The sequence below is a fragment of the Felis catus genome, chromosome A1, assembly GCF_018350175.1.
Source record: "Felis catus isolate Fca126 chromosome A1, F.catus_Fca126_mat1.0, whole genome shotgun sequence".
Taxonomy (NCBI): domain Eukaryota; kingdom Metazoa; phylum Chordata; class Mammalia; order Carnivora; family Felidae; genus Felis; species Felis catus.
In genome coordinates this window covers 169,065,285-169,082,544 of record NC_058368.1, presented here as the reverse complement: position 1 = coordinate 169,082,544, position 17,260 = coordinate 169,065,285, and the positions used below count along the sequence as shown (strand labels likewise).

The following is a 17,260-nucleotide window of genomic DNA, read 5'->3' as shown; positions in this document are numbered from 1 at the left end:
GTTATCAAGAGCATCCCCTTTCACTGTTCAGGTTGTCTCATAAATTTTATAATCGCCTCCCTTTTACCCTCCTAAATCCCTTTTGGCATCTGTTAGTCAGTGATCTGAAGGCATTTCTCCATTTTTAGGCATGAATATAGGGTGATTCTTACAAATTCTGTCACTTACCACCACTTCCTTGTAGCTGTTCAATCAAGGCAAGTCCTTTAGAGTATCCTGTGCTAGAATTGCTTTGGGAATGTATGAGGCAATTGGTAGGATAGCTCCTTGAAATGTAATTAAAACTGTACTGATGTGAGATAGTACTGTTGCTTTTAGTGTCATAACTGGCATAATAGAGTTAACATATGTTCGTAAGGTGAATGTGTTCCCCCAAATTCCAGCAGTGATATAAATTAAAGGATACGCTACCAAGAAAAGAGTATGTCGACCACTTCCTCCTCTAATTCCTATATTCTCCCTCCTCCCAGGAGTTACAGAATATTTCCACTGTGAGTTGTGGTGTAGTCCCCCTTTGCTAGGCTTCTGAGCACCCTCAGGGATGTGGAAACCATAGGCCAAGAAGGAGCAGTAAGTCCAAGAGCTGAGTCACATTAGAAGACAGGCATAAAAAGGAAGCCAGGGATGCTATGGAGCTTAGAATTTGGGCAAGTTGGAAGCAAATTCTAGAAGGGCAGAGGTGAGGGGAGAAAAAAGGGTGGGAGAAATTTCCAGCATGACATTCATCAATGGAAGAGGTGAAAGTGTTCAAAATCTTTAGGAGAACTAAACCAGATGGCTTTCCTACTACCCATTCTATTTTCTTCAAACTAGGAGCATATTTTACTTTGTAATAACTAAATAGATGTTAATTTCCACCATCCTATAAACCATTATGAGTGCATTTGCCTTTGTACAGGATGAATCTCCCTCATTTCTTAATTACTGCCCTGAAGCTAAGTTTGGGATAACTCCCTGATCCCCTACCTCCTGCTTCATAAAGGGGTGGAAAAGGTGTGAAATTTTGTTGCCCTCTTGGCCTTGGTGTGAGGCCTTCACTCATGTTTCCTCTTTCAGGGAAATCCGAGGCTGAAAGAAAGATTTATTCTTTTCCTCCTCATCTTGGTTTCTAAAAAGCATTTCCAAACTATTGCAGATAGGAAGAAAGTATCCCATCCATAAGAGATATAAAATTACCAATTTCCTCCCTTTGAAAAATGTGCTTCTGAGGAATACAGTGACCACAAATAAATCAAGAGAGTATGGCATGGTTAACTGTCCACAGTACTGAGCTGGCCAAGGGGGGGCCTGAGGACATGTATAAGACAGACAAACAGACAGAGATCCCTTTTAGTCTCCTGGTAATCACCAGTGTCAAGGCTGTAGGTTTATTATGCACTTTTTCATTGTCAACTTCTTGCCAGGAAAAATGCTGAGGAATAAAAAGAAAAATTTTTAAAGCAGGCATCCTAATGTGTCACCCAGAGGAAGGTCAGGAGTAGCATCAAGGCGAGACACAGGTGCAATGCTTGATATGCTTCTGAGTGAAATACCCTGTGTTTGATCTTTAGTGAGAACAATATTATTTTTTAAATCTCAAGACAAAATATCCCTGACCATTGTCATGTTTTGATTTGCAGTCTGACACTTGACAGCAAATTATAGGGATGAGAAAGCTAGGGCTCTTGTTAAAATAGCTGATCAGCAATCCAAAACATGGAAATCAAATAGCTGGTTAGCCAGTTTGACTGATCTGAGCACCAGTTTCCCAGTGTGGCTAAGAGCCCTATTCTTTGTAGAAACCAAGAGAAATTCCAGTGGTGTATAGGGGTTGGCCAGAAAGTAAATGCATTCATACAGCATCACAGAATGCAGGGTGATGAGGCATGAGGAAAACCAAGGTTTCTCAAATGCTGGTCATTTGCATATGGCCCTCACCATATCACCCTAGCCACATAGCACTTGGATTGGTACTTATTTACTCTCTAAAATTTTTTCATTTAGTTTATTTTAAATAGATAACTCATTGACTTGATGGGGTAGTTATAACTTTTTATTACTGAATATTAAAATAAATGCATATCTATAAAAATGATATAACACCTAAGTCATCTCCGGGATTACCTAGCAGCTCACAAAGCACTTTGAAGAAATATTGGATAGACCAGACTCCTGTATGTGTGAAGGGCCATAGCAATAATCTTGGATGCCATGAGCATTTCTCAATTTCTAAATGTCTTGCACTCAGTTGTATATTCCCTGGCTATCTAGGTCTGCCAAAAACATTGGCTTCTCAGTGTTTGACTGAAATCCTATCAACTCTGGTGTAACACTGCTTATTTCATGGGAAGACCAATGAACAATTTTTTTTTAATATATGTAGCTGACTTAGATAGACCTAATCAAAATTATATGTGTTGGAATAGTAAAAATGCATTTTTTGTGGTAGAAAGTTAGATATCGACTGGTTCAGACAACCCCTTCCCCATAAAAATGAAGAAACTGAGCTCTAGGGATTTCTAGGAACACATTCTGGGGCACAGGCCTGAAACTCAGGTATACTGACCTAGTCTTGTTCTCTTTCTTCTGTGTCACTCACTTTTGTGACTTTCCCCTCTTGCTCCCTAAGGCCAATGGCTTTTGACCACAACTGTATTAAATAGATGACTATAGCTCTTCCCAGAGAGTGGCAATTCCCAGATGTCAAAAAGGCCACAAGGCTGAAAAATGTACTAAAGGTACCTTTTGAATGGATTCAGACAGTGGAATCTGTGTCCAATGTAGGTGGTTGGGATCCTGTGTGAGATCAGAGCCAGACCAGGGCCTAGATCATAGAAATTATTCACTAAAAACTTGTTGGATAATGAATGCAAATATGAGTAAATTAAAAGGAAATGGAAAGTGCCTCCATTGTGTCATCTACCACTCCTAATGGGACCCAGCTCCCCTACACAACAAAACCAGCATTGTCCCCCACCCATTTCCTCCCAAGGCAAATGTCTTCTGACCATTATAGAGAGTAGTAGCAGGAATTTTAATCTTGCCACACAGGCTAACAGTTGATGCACATGGGCATATAGTTAACCTGGAGAAAAGAAGGGGGACATGATACTACTTTCAAGGCTGTGGCAGATAAAACCTAAGGTGACCCTCAATGAGTCAAGCTCTTGACTATATAATAATTTTCTCTTGACTATGGTTGGAACCTATGACTTTCTCCTACTCAAAGAATATGACAAAGTGATGGGATGTCACTCCCTTGATTAGGTGACTTCTCATGGCAAATGCTACTCCTATGTTTCATTGTATGACACTTTAGAAATTTTCCCACTGGCCTTGAAGAAACAAGCTGCTGTCATTGTGATGTCCTATGATAGGACATGTGACATGACATGTCACATGATAGGACACTGTGGGTTGCCTGAGAGAGCTGAAAGCAGCCCCTGAACAACAGCCAGCATTAAACAGTTCTACAGGGGTGAAGAGATGAATTCTGCCATCAGCCTGGGAGGGGGGCTTGCAAGTGAATTTGTCCCCATTTGAAGGCATTGGCCAATACCTGAATTGCAGCCTGTTAAGCCCCTGAAGCAAACGACTCAGCTAAGCTACATTTCCTGATAAAAATTGTAAGATGATACATGTATATTGTTTAAAGTCTCTAAGTTTATTATAACTTGTTATACAGCAATAGAAGACTAACACAGAGGCCTTCTGTTTGACAGATCCTGTGTTAGACATTTAAAAATACATAATTTCATTTACTCTTCACAAGACCCATATGAAGTAGATACCTTAATTTTTAAAGTTTTATAGATGTGGAATCTGATTACATTTGAACCCAAGTAGACTTCTAGTAACTAAACACTTACGAAGGGGTCTGTGGTTCCCAAATTGTGCATGGAGACACCCCATAGAAATTCCCAGGAACCCCACAGGACATTTTTAAATTGTAAGGGAATTATCTATGGGATGTGATGTGAATTATTAGCTTCATGTAGTCTAGTTTCAACATTAGAACATGCTGCATTATATTTGATTTGGCATCCTATCTTTGTGAAGATGTATTTTTTCAGTGGTTGCTGCAACAAAAAACAAGTACTGAATGAAAATTAGTGTGGAACAAGCAATGAGGTTGGGTATATCCAATATGACTTGAAGGTTTGAGAAGCTGTGCAGTGTCCAACAGGAACACATCCCATTAGTAAGAAATCACAGTTGTGTAAGAACAAAATAAAAATAATTTATGTGTATTTTTATTTCAAGATACTAAATTGTTGGAATATAAATACTTGGCTGGGAGTAGCTACTTATTACACGGGAATTACTTGGTATTTCTTTTGGCCTAGAGGCACCATGTATAGTTATTGTAATACTAAGGACACTGAGACCTTTGTGTACCCCCTGTTTTCAGCAATCCAATCTTCTAGTGATTGAAGGGCTGATTGCATTTCACTCTAGAGGCTGGGACTAGAACTGGAAGGCAAAGTTACAGGAGGCTGATTCCAGATCACACAAGGATGGACCGTCTGATGACTGGTGTGGTCCCACACCCACTCATGATCACACTTGTGTGAAAGGTGGCCTCCGTGTTCAGGGAGACATTTCAATAGAGGCTGGACAAGAACTTGTGAGCCACATGGATGAGAAGATTTGTGTCCCTCCCTTAGGTGGGAAGGGAAATCAGTGGGTAACTGAGGTCTCTCTAAGATCCTGGAATCCTGGGCCTTCATCCAGCCCAGGAGACCTCATCCAGCCCTCTGAGACCCTCTACTTTAAGACAGCCCTCAACTTCCCACAGCCAGATGTTTCTAAGGAACTTGGAAACTGGAGGATCTGGGTGTAGAAGAGCCTTATTAGCCCAAAGGTAGGCTAAGCTGCCATAATGAAGAGGCCCAAAGTACCTTAGAGAGGCATAGGTAAGGTAGCAATGTACTTCTCTCTTATTTAACTCCTTCAATACAGAGGAGGATGGTCTGGTGTTGGAGGGCAGCTCAGCTGTGTTTTCCATCTCTTTGCCCAAGGAATCTTCTCTGCTTATAGCCATCTCCTGCTCATCAGGAAGGAGCAAGTGGAAATGGATCGCAAGCAGCTTTCACTTTAGAGGCATGACCTGGAAGTTGCCACATCACTTCCACTTATATCCCACTGGCTCAAACTTAGTCACAGGGCTGAACCTCACTGCAAGAAGGCTGACAATGCAGTCTCTAGCTAGATGGCCATATGTTTAGCTAAAACAAAACTCTACTTCTAAAATGAAGTGAAGAATGGATTTTCTAGGAGTCTGTTAGGGCCTCTGTGACAAAATACCACAGACTGGTGGCTTAGACAACAGAAATTTATTTTCTTGTAGTTCTGGAAGCTAGAAGTCTGAGGTCAAAGTGTCAGCAGGGTTGACTTCTTCTGAGACTGCTCCCCTTGGCTTGAGGATGGCCTCTTCATGTTCACATGCCATTGTCCCATATGTATGCCTGTGTCCGAATTTCCTCTTCCTACTAAGACATCAGTCATATTGGATTAGGGTTCACCCTGATGATCTCATTCTAACTTAATTATTTCTTTAAAGACACTATTATTTTTAAAAATGTTTTTATTTATTTTTGAGAGAGAGACAGAGCATGAGTGGGAGAGGGGCAGAGAGAGAGGGAGACACAGAATCTGAAGCAGACTCCAGGCTCCAAGCTGTCAGTACAGAGCCCAACATGGGGCTGTAACCAATGAATCACGAGATCATGACCTGAGCTGAAGTTGGATACTTAACCAACTGAGCCACCCAAGTGCCCCTAAAGTCACTATTTCTAAATATAGTCACCTTCTCAGGTAATGGGACTGGGACTTTTTTTTTTTTTTAATGTTTATTTATTTTTGAGACAGGGAGAAACAGAGGATGAACAGGGGAGGGTCAGAGAGAGGGAGACACAGAATCTGAAACAGGCTCCAGGCTCTGAGCCGTCAGCACAGAGCCCGACGCGGGGCTCAAACTCATGGACCTTGAGATCATGAACTGAGCTAAAGTGGGCCGCTTAAACGACTGAGCCACCCAGGCGCCCCAGGGGGTTGGGACTTTAACTGAGGAATTTTAGGGAGATGTAATTCAATCTGTAACAGATACTGAAGGACATTTCTCAGCCTTTCTCTAAGGCCAAGTCGTCACAGATAGACCCAGGTTGTAGTGGTCACAGAGCAAGATTTAAAATGAGTAACTGAGAGGCAGGCCTCAGGTGCCCTCTGGTTAGAGTAGTTAGTTAGGTAAAGGAGCTTAAGAAAATGCGTACTAGAGACTTAGTATAGAGTCCACCTAAACTCATTCAAACTCAAAAAAAATGTTTTAAAGATAATTTATTTATTTTGACAGCGAGAATCCCAAGCAGGCTCCACATTGTCAGCACAGAGCCTGAACCATGAGATCATTACCTGAGCCAAAACCAAGAGTAGTTGGCTGCTTAACCAACTGAGCCACCCAGGTGCCCCAAAACTCAAAAAAAAAAAAAAAATTTAAACCTACTTGGAAAGCAGTGCAACTATGGGTAGGATTTTGCCTAAAAGTTGTCATTATGTTTACAAGCATTTTGAAGTAGAAATCTCTGGAGAAAGTTGATAAATGGTAAAGAGAACATTTATGAAGTACTTCAGGGTGGTAATTGCTACATTAGGCTCATTTATACAAATTGCTGCTAATTGAAGTACATGTTAGCAGGTTGGGAATTATTATCTTTAATTGGCAGATGGGGGACCCAAGACTTTTAGAAACTATGTTGTTTCCTCAGTGCTTCATGATATGTGGTAGAGTCAGGATTTGAATTCAGCTCAGTGTGATACTGAAGTTCACAAACTTTTCACTATGCCCCACTTTCTCACTTTTGTTGAGGTAAAAATAATTGAGAGTGGAACTTCCTCTGGTAGAAGACATTGCCAAAGTGGAGGAAGAATCTAGATGCCAGGCTTCTAGAGCTCAGGGGCTCAAGAAAGTCATAGGCTGGGAAGAACTGTTGAACGATAGCAGTTTTGCTCAGAGCTGCTCTGCTTGGGAGGTGGGTTCTTTTAGACTCTGGCATGAAGGTTCCTGTAGACACTTCCAAGGACAACTCAGTACCTATGAGGAACTGAATAAATAACTACTTTCTGGGAGTATGAACTTGCTGAGCCTCCCTGAGCAGTGTCTTCACTGGTAGAGGCAAGAATACATGTGTCTTTTGTTCTAGTACAAATGAGAATATTCCTAGTTTTCCAGGGGCAGGGGATGGGGAGAGGAAGCCACACTGAGACTTGGCCAGGCTTTCTTGAGAGCAAAGGCCTTCCCAGGCCCACTCAGGAGAAGATAGGACCCCCTCCTCAGGCAACCCCCAGGCTGACAGCCAGAAAGGAAAGAAAGGTGGGGGCCCTGAGGGGTGTCCCCCACCCCCGTGCTCCCTGAGCATTCCAGGGAACAATTTGTCCCACCATACCTGAGGCCACCACTGATACTGTGCGTGAAAGGATCTCCCAAGCAGTCCTATTAATTGTTGCTTGTGTTCCTTCATTTCTTTTCTTCCTTCCAGCGATTTTTCTTCCCTAGATCTACCTTTCAGGGGCTCGGGGCTCTCCCAGAGCCAGGGCTGAACTCCAGGAAGGGGATGCAGAAGATCATAGATATTCCTTCAAGTCTTACTGATTAATTTTAAACATCTCTCCTCTCCCAGGACACTCGTTTCTCCAGACAGCTTCCTCTTGACATTCTTTCTATTTCTGTATTATCCTCCTGCTTTCCATGGAGATTCAGATTTCATTAGTGATGTGAGCTGATGAAGACAGACAGCCCATCCACGACTTAAAACTCGCTGCTCTAATTTAGCCTCTCCTCTGATGTTTCTCCTTTATAGGCAGTGTAATCAGGGGAGTTTCTTGGCTGCGACTCGTAGCTCTCATATTTAGCTCTGAGGTCAATGTCTTTGCCCTTCCCAGCTTTTCCCCAAAGTAATCAGTCTTAACAAGCATTCCTTCTTCCTGAGAAAAATGCTCTTTATCTCATCTCTCCAAATACTCTGTCATCCTCAAAATGCCTTACGCCTCTGGCTCACTGATTTGCCACTGGCATCTAGTATACCAGAGGGCCCTGCATGTATGGCCACCTGCATAAAACGTGGTTGCTCTGAGGGCAGTGTTCTCTGGCAATTTGGAGCCAGCTGCTGGACTAGGTGCTTGCCTCTGAGGGGGTGACAAAATACATTGCAGGATACAGATGAACCGTGTATCAGTCTCAGTTTGCTCAGGAAAACTCTGCAAGCTGGTGATTTTCTTCATCAGGTCATGCTATCATTTCAGCTTGGCTACATTTCATAGCAGTACCTCTCAGGAAGGATCCTTGCCTGAGAACCTGGATGAGGTGGTTTCAAGGGGCAAGTTCTTGGAGATACTTCCTCCCCACCATTGCCATCCTGTGTACCTCGTTGGAAAAGCCTTGCCATAAGGAGAGGAGGCTGGCGCAGGGAAAGGAACTGAGGTGTGTGGGGCACAGAAGTGGAGGAGGCCACACTGGAGATGGCTCCTGGGTTACTCATGCACAGTCCTGTGTGGGTGAGTGTATGTGAGTGTGTGTGTAGGATAGGAGGGAGGATAAAGGTGTAGCCAAGACAGAAATCTCACTATTGGAGAATGTCAAGGCAAACTTCCAAGCAGCTGATCCATCTGCCTTTTCTCTTTTCTCCCAAAGACCTTAGAATAAATGAATTTCAAACACGGGAGGGCAGGAAAAATGAGGAGCTGGTCAGCTAGATTCCCTAAGCTTTTATTCATTCCATGGGCAAACTATCTTCTTAAAAATTTGTTTTGAACAGGTTATATATCTACATGATTCAAAGAACAAAACAATATTAAAAGGTCTGCACTGACATGCCCCTGTCTACCCCCATCATTTATCTTTCCAGTGCTTCTCTAGACAAATATAAGCAAATGATAAACATATATATACTTTTACTTCTTCCTATTAAATACACACAGTTGTGCATCCTTTTGAAAAGCATTTATTATGATAAATTTCAAACAAAAAGCACAGTTGGAAGATTTTTGATCAGTTGGAAGATCAACTGTATACCCATCACTTACATTTTAGTTGCTTTATCATATATATATTAACTTTTCCATCATTTTACTCTTCCATCAGTTCATCCTTTTTAAAAGTGTATTTCAAAATAAATTACAGACATCATCCTACTTCTACGTAGTTCAGCATGAATATCATTAGAGTTCAATACTTTTTCTCTTGATGTAAAATTTACAATGAAGTGCACAAATCTTAAGTGTACATTTCCTGATTGTGACAAATGGATGTCCCTGGGAAACCCAAACCCCTACCAAGATGTAGAACATTATGATTCCCTACGATGTTCCCACGTGACTTTTAGTCAATCCTTATTTCCACCCCAGAGGTAGCTCTGATTTTTTCCCCCACCACAGAGCAGTCTTGGCTAAGTTCATGTAAATGGAATCATATAGCATATATTCCTTTATATAAGGCTTTTATTTTCACTTAGCATAATGCTTTTGTGATTTATTCATGTTGTTATATTGATCAGTAATTTACTCTTTTTCATTGCAGAATAGAATCCTGCTATATAGGGATACCTTACGCCATATACCAATTTATTCCTTCCTCTTTTGATGGGCACCTGGTCTTTTTCTAGTTTATGGCAATTAACATGCTATGAATAGCCTATTTATTTTTTGTTAACATATTACACATGCTTCCATTTCTCATGGGTACATACCTAGCCGTAGAATTGGCAAGTTGTAGAGCAGGTACATGTTTGCATTTATTCCAAACTGCTAGACATTTTCTTAAGTAGTTGCACCATATTACACTCCCAGGAGCGGTGTATGAGAGTTCCAATTGCTTCCAATCCTTGTCAACACTTGGTATGGTTAGTGTATAATTTTAGCTATTCTGGTGGATGTGTGGCAATATTTAAATATGGCTTTAATTTGCATTTCTCTGATAATCAGTGATGTTTTTCAGTGTTTATTCAGCATAACATATGTATTTTTGTGACTTGTCTGTTTCTTTTGCTCATTTAAAATTATTAGATTGTCTTTTATTGAGTTGTAGAAGTTCTTTGTTGGATAAATATTTTGTGATTATTTTCTCTCAGTTTGTAGTTTGCCTATTCGTTGTTCTTTTTTGATGAGTGTTAAGTTTTCAATTTTAATGAAATCAAATTATCAAAGTTTTAAGGTTTTTGTTTTTTTTCTTTCCTAGACCCTTTTGACGACCCTTCCTGCAACCCAAGTCACAAATTTTTTTGTTTTTATAGCTTTAGCTATTATCTTAGGCCTATGGATCATCAACTTAATTTTTGAGTGTCATTTGAGGTAGGGATCGAAGTTCGTTCTTTTTTTTTTTTTTTCTATATCCTTTTATTTCGGGATCATTTGTCAAAAAGACTTTGCTTTACCCGATTGTATTACTTTGGTGCCTTTGAGAAAGACCAATTAACCAATTGTGGGTCAATTTCTGGGCTCCATTATGTTCTGTTTATTCATTTTTCTTTCAGTCCTTACCACTACCACCACCTTGGTGTAAGTCCTACTTTGTTCTTTTATAGGATTACTTTGGGTATTCCAGGCCCTTTAAAATTTCCTATCTATTTTAGAATCTGCTTGTCCTGGCTGCATTTTAAAACTTTTTGAAGTTTGTAATTTTGTCAATCTGATAGGTAAGAACTGGTATTTCAAGGTAGGTTTTATTTTCACCTCTCATATTAGGTGTGCACTGAGCAAACTTTCTAAGAGCAGTACCTTAACTCTTTAGAAGAGGGCACAGAGTTGGGTGAGGCAGACTTCTAACAGAAGTCCTGAGTTTATAAGAGGACTAAAAACTGCCCTTGGCTGGCCAGCCCTGTGTTCATTGTGTACTATGCTCATGACTTTGGTCTCTGCCTGTGTTGTCCTCCATGTTTGTGAAGCATCTGATCTTTTCCATGGAACAGAGGGTGCTGTATGGCAGCTCAGCCAACAGCCAGCTTAAGAATAAATGTGGAAAGATGGACGAATTTGGGGGGTAGGTCAGATGGCACAAATCCAGACTTTTGGATGGGGATTTGGAAGTGGGAAGAAAAGCTAAATGTTGAAAGTTCCTTGTAAGCCGTCTAACCCGGGACATCTGCTTGGCAGTTCCTAGTTTCTGTGCACTCTCTCATGGGCTCTTTTGGTCCCTGGATTTGCCTTGAACCAAGGCAACCAAACACATTATAGGCCGAGTGCTGGAATAAGGGTCAACAACGTGTCATGCTCAGCAGTTTAACTGTTTAAGCAAAGAACTAGCCATTGTTGAGAGAAAACAAGGAATTATTTTCAGATTAGAGGGCAGCCCTACCAAGTGTCCTCTTTGTCCCCCAGGCCTGCCAAGTAAAGACAGTGCTCTTTAACATGGATGGAAGTCTTGAGGTGGTTCCCAGAAAGACATTTTAGAACTAGAACATGTCATTCCATGGATCTGCTGCACAATTTCATCAGAAAACTCTGCTGTCTGCAGATATGAGACACTTCTTAGGGAAACATTGTGCTAGAGGCATTGTTTCCCTATAGGAGAAATATTAAACCAATGAATATTTATTGTTTTTGTAAGGAAACTTTAATCAAATGTCTCTGTGGTTGATTGAGTATATGAAAAGTACTCCAACACAAAAATTTATAACACAATTTATTTTTCTTTTTGAGTTTTATTTTGTGTTTTAATTTCCATCTTACTATGAAATAAAATATTTCATACAAAAGTATATACTGCATAAGAAATAAAGAATGATAATATAGGTACCAATGTAGAGGCCACCTAATCTGAAGAAGTAGAGGATGGAAGACTTTTGAAGACCCTATATACCTCTCCTGATCCTATTTCTCTCCTCTCATGGAAAACCACCATTTAGAATTTTGTATTTAACTACATATTTATGTATCCTAAAACAATATTGTAGATTTTATGTAAAATTGTTATCTTGATGTAAATGGGCTTATCCTGTATGTGTTCTCTATTTTCACATTCAAGTTTTTTGAAGTTAGGAAATCGAGGTATAATTTACATACAATAACATTTATCTTTTAAAGTGGATAGCTTGGATGAGTTTTGATAAAGGTGTACAGCTGCATAATAACCCCACAATTAGCATGAATATTTTCATCACCTGATGAAGCTTCCTTGTATTCCTAGTAGTTATCAGTCCCTCCCTCAACCCTCAATCTCTGGCAACCACTGAAATGTTTTCTGTTACTATTTTTTTTTTTTTTTTGGCTTTTCCAGAATTTCCTATAAATGGAATCTTACAGTGTAAAGTTTTTTTCAGCTTTATTGAGATGTCATTGATATATAACTGTATAAGCTTAAGGTGTATAGCATAATGATTTGACTTACATATATTGTGAAATAATTACTACACTGAGCTTTTAATTTCCATCATCCCATATAGAGATGGAAAAAGCATTTTTTAATGTGTGATGAGAATTCTCTTTTGTTTTTAATGTTTATTTATTTTTGAGAGAGAGAGTGAGAGTGGGGAAGGGGCAGACAGAGAGGGAGATACAGAATCTGAAGCAGGCTCTAGGTTTGAGCTGTCAGCACAGAGCCTGATGCCGATCTTGAACCCATGAACTGGGAAATCATGACCTGAGCCGAAAGTCCAATGCTTAACCAACTGAGCTACACACATGCCCCAATGTGTGATGAGAATTAAGATTTAAGATTTACTCTTAATTTTCATGTATATCCTACAGCAGCATTAGCTATAGTTGTCATGTTGTATGTTACATCCTAGTACTTATTTATCTTGTAACTTGAAGTATGTAATTTTTGACCACCTCTATCCAGTCCTCCCCAAGCCCTACTTCTGGTAACTGTGAATCTGATCTTTTTTTCTGTGACTTTTTATTTATTTAAAAAATTAGAGTCAACATACAAATGAGATCATACAGTATTTGTCTTTCTGTCTGAATATTTCACTTAACGTAATGTCCTCCATGTTCATCCATGTTGTTGCAAATGGCAGGATTTCTTTCTTTTCTGTGGTTGAATAATTTCCATCACATATATATATCACAACTCTTTTGTCCATTCATCCATCAATGGATTCTTACGTTTTTTCCATGTTGTGGCTGTTGTAAGTAATGCTGCAACCAACATAGGGGTACATACCTCTTCAACATAGTGTTTTCATTTCCTTTGACTATATTGCCAGAAGTATAATTGTTGGATCATATTGTAGTTCAATTTTTAATTTTTTGAGGAACTTCCATAATGTTTTCCATAGTGGCCATACCAATTTACTTTCCCACCAATAGTGCCCAAGGGTTCCCTTTTTTCCACATGCTCATCAGCATTTGTTATTTCTTGCCATTTTGATTTTAGCCATTCTAACAGGTATGAGGTGATATCTCATTGTGGTTTTGATTTGCATATCCCTGATGATGAATTACCAACATCTTTTGGTGTACCTGTTGGCCACTTGCATATCTTCTTTGGAAAGATGTCTATTCAGGTACTTTGGCCATTTTTAAATTTGATTATTTGTGGGATTTTTTGGTTATTGAGTTTTATGGATTCTTTATATATTTTTAGTATTAATCCCTTATTAGATATATGGTTTGCAAGTATTTTTTCCCATTCCATAAGTTGTCTTTTCATTTTGTTGATTGTTTCTTTTGCTGTGAAGTTTTAAAATTTGATGTAGCCTTATTTATTTATTATTTATTTTGTTGCTTGTGATTTAGGTGTCATATCCCAAAAATCTTTGCCAAGTCCTATCTCAAGGATATGTTTTCTATGTTTTCTTCTAGGAGTTTTATGGTTTCCAGTCTTAAATTTAAATCTTTAATGCATTTCAAGTTAATTTTTATGAGTGGTGTAAGACGGGGGTCTAGTTTCATTTTTAACTGTGAATATCCAGTTTTCCCAGAACCATTTATTGAAGAGACCATCTTTTTTTCCATTGAGTATTCTTGGTTTCCTTGTTAAGTATTAGTTGACTATATATACATGGGTTTATTTCTGGGCTCCTGATTCTATTCTATTGGTCTGTGTGTCTGATTTTATGCCAGTACCATACAGTTTTTATTACTATAGCTTTATTTTTTTTGCTTTTTTCTAATAATAAAACCTATGTTTTATTTTAAATTTTTTCACTTTTAATTTTTTAAATTTATATTTTATTTAATATACCGTACAATATTGGTTTCAGAGGTAGAATTCAGTGATTCATCATTTACATACAACACCCAGTGTTCATCACAAGTGCCCTTCTTTATAACCATCACCCATCCAGCCCATCTCCCACCCACCTCCCTCCATCAACCCTCAGTTTCTTCTCTATCATTAAAAGTCTCTTGTGGTTTGTTTCTCTTTCTTCTCTTCCCCCCTCTTCCCATATTTTCATCTGTTTTGTTTCTTAAATTCCACATATGAGTGAAATCATATATTTGTCTTACTTTGATTGATTTATTTCACTTAGCATAATACATTCTAGCTCCATCCACGTCCTTGCAAATCACAAGATTTCATTCTTTGTGATGGCTGGGTAATATTCCATTGTATATATATACCACATTTTCTTTATCCATTCATCAGTCAATGGACATTTGGACTCTATAGTTTAGCTATTGTTGACAATACTGACATAAAAATTCATATAGCTTGAAATCAGGAAGTGTGATCCCTCGCATTTTGTTGTTCTTTCTCGGGGTTTCTTTGGCTATTAAGGGTCTTTTATGGTTCCATATACATTTTAGAATTGTTTTTTTTCTACTTCTGTAAAAAATGCCATTGGAATATTGATAGAGATTGCATTAAATCTATAAATGGCTTTTTGTAGTTTTGACATTTTAACTATATTTTTCCAATCCATGAACACAGGATGCCTTTCCACTTATTTGTGTCTTCTTGGTCTGCTTCATCAGTGTTTTGTAGTTTTGATTATAGAGCTCTTTCACTTATTTGATTAAATTTATTCCTAAAAAGTTTATTGTTTTTGATGATATTGTAAATGGGATCATTTTCTTTTCTTTTTTTTTCCAGATAATTCATTATTGTCTAGAAACACTGCTGAAAAAAAAAGAGAAGCTACTGATTTTTGTATGTTAATTTTGTGTCCTGTAACTTTACTAAGTTTATTGATTAGTTCTAAAATTTTTTTGGTGGAGTTTTCAGGAATTTCTGTATATAAAACCAGCTCTCCCTTTTATTCTTCCTGCTCAAGCATTGTTGGGTTAAGCAGCTTTCAGGTGTTCTGGCCAGGCTTTTTGGTCAGGTGAGGCCAGGAGCTACACTCAGAAGTGGGCTGGGCTATGAATTACCTCTCTTTCCTGGCAGGTTCAGGAGGAGCAACTTGAAAAAGGTTTCTAGGTGCTTCTGATCAGGCTTTCTGGCTGGGAGGGGCTGGGAGCTACACTGAGATGTGAGCCAGGCTGTGAATTAACTCCCCTGCCTTTGAGAGCAGGGGAAACCTCCAAGCCTGGTAAGGCTCTTTGTGGTCTTAAGTTGACCCACTCCTGCTGTACGCAGGCTGAATGGTGCCACTGGTTTTGCTCTGTGTATGATCAACTCTGCTTGCTATGCTTTCTGGTATTGCTGGACTATGCAACTTCCAGGTGTTCTCAATCACATATTCTGATGGAAAGAGGCCAGGAGTTATACTGGGCAGTGGGTGGGGCTATGAATTAGTTTTCCTGCCTGGGAAGGTAGGGAGGGCCATCTCCAGGAAGCCTCTCAAGTATTCCCAGTCAGGCTTTCTGGTCTGGATGGACCAGGAGCTACACCTAGGAGGGGGTGGAACTATGAATTAGCTCTCCTACCTGGGAGACTGTAGGTGCTCTGGCCAGGCATTCTGGTCAGGCACAGCTGGAAAGCTGCACTCAGCAAAAGGCCAAGACATCATCAGCAATCCCAAGCAGGGCAGATCATTCTCTTCATTTGAGGACCTGAATCAGGCAGACCGGTACCCTACAGAATTCCCTCATCGGACTGTGCTACCATCTTGGCTCTGAGGATGAACAAAGATGCTGGTTTGGGATTACTACTTGGGCACTGCAGGTAGGAACTGAGTCTGCTAAGATCAGAGTGCTGGTTGTTGCAAGCCTCTCCTATCTTCTCCATCAAATTCCCAATGGTCAAGATCTGCAAATTCCCCTGCAATCCCTGTGGAATGAGACTGGAGTTGGGAGCAGGGGTTTCCAAAAAAAAAAAAAAAAAGAAAAGAAAAAAGAAAAAATATGACTGACAATGCTGGGGGGAGCTAGATGTCCACCCTAGGCTCTCTTTTCCTACTGGTTGAACCAGAGGTTCTGGGAGACCTCTCTGGATGGTACTGTGCTGGCCTGGGGGAGGGGCATTGGGGTCATATAACGAATGCTTTCCTTATATACCTAGTGCGGTCTGTCTTTGTCTCTGTGTTGCAGCCAGAACTTTAGCCTTGCTCTTCTAGGATTCTCTTAGTGATGTCTTGTCCATGAATAGTTGTTAGCTGTTGTTCTTGTGAGGAGGAGTGAAGTCAGAAACAATCTATGTCACCATATTGGTGACATCACTCCTTCCATGTAAAGTCTTTTTTTCACTCAGGATGCCACATTTACAAACAGGTTCTTTTGTGGTCTTTTGCTTCATTTCTATTGGGAACGTATCTAGAAGCAAATTTTCTGGGTCATATGATAGGTATGTGTTTAAATTTATAAGAAAAGGCCAAAATGTTTTCTATGCCATTTTGTATCCCTGCCAGCAATATATGACATTTTCAGTTGTTCATCATCCTTGCCAGTGGTGGAAGTGTTCACGTTTAGCCATTCTGCTGGCTGTACATTACCATCCCCTTAGGGTTTTAATATTTATTTCCTTGGTGACAACATCGAGCGTCTTTTTATGAGTTTATTGGTTGTGACGTTTCTTTGGTAAAATACTTGTTCTAATTTTTAATTTTCTCCCAGTCTATTACTTGTCTTTTCATTTTATTGAGTGTATTTCAAAGAACAAAATTTTCTAATCTTGAGAAAGTCCAATTTATCATTTTTTTTCTATTCTGGTTTGTGCTTTTTGTATTCTTTTGAAAAATTCTTTAGCTCAAGGCCACAGAATTTTTTTCCTGTATTTTCTATTAGAGTTTTTATAATTTTATCTTTTATATATAGATCTATGATCCATTTAGAGTTAATTTTTAGGTGGTGAGAGGTAATGGCAAAGGTTCATATTTTCACATAGAGATATTTGATATTCTGGTATCATTTGTCAAAAATCAGTTGATTTTATATATATATATATATATATATATATATGTGTGTG

At 39.3% G+C, this 17,260-nt stretch overlaps 1 long non-coding RNA gene across 2 annotated transcripts in view; it reads left to right on the top strand.

Moving 5' to 3' along the window:
- Window positions 1-15,351: 15,351 nt before the first annotated feature.
- Window positions 15,352-17,260, top strand: part of LOC123379295 — a 57,403-nt gene continuing 55,494 nt past the window's right edge. For both annotated transcript variants that reach the window (XR_006583577.1, XR_006583576.1), the window contains exon 1: window positions 15,352-16,021. This is a non-coding gene — a long non-coding RNA (uncharacterized LOC123379295). The remainder of the gene's footprint in view (window positions 16,022-17,260) is intronic.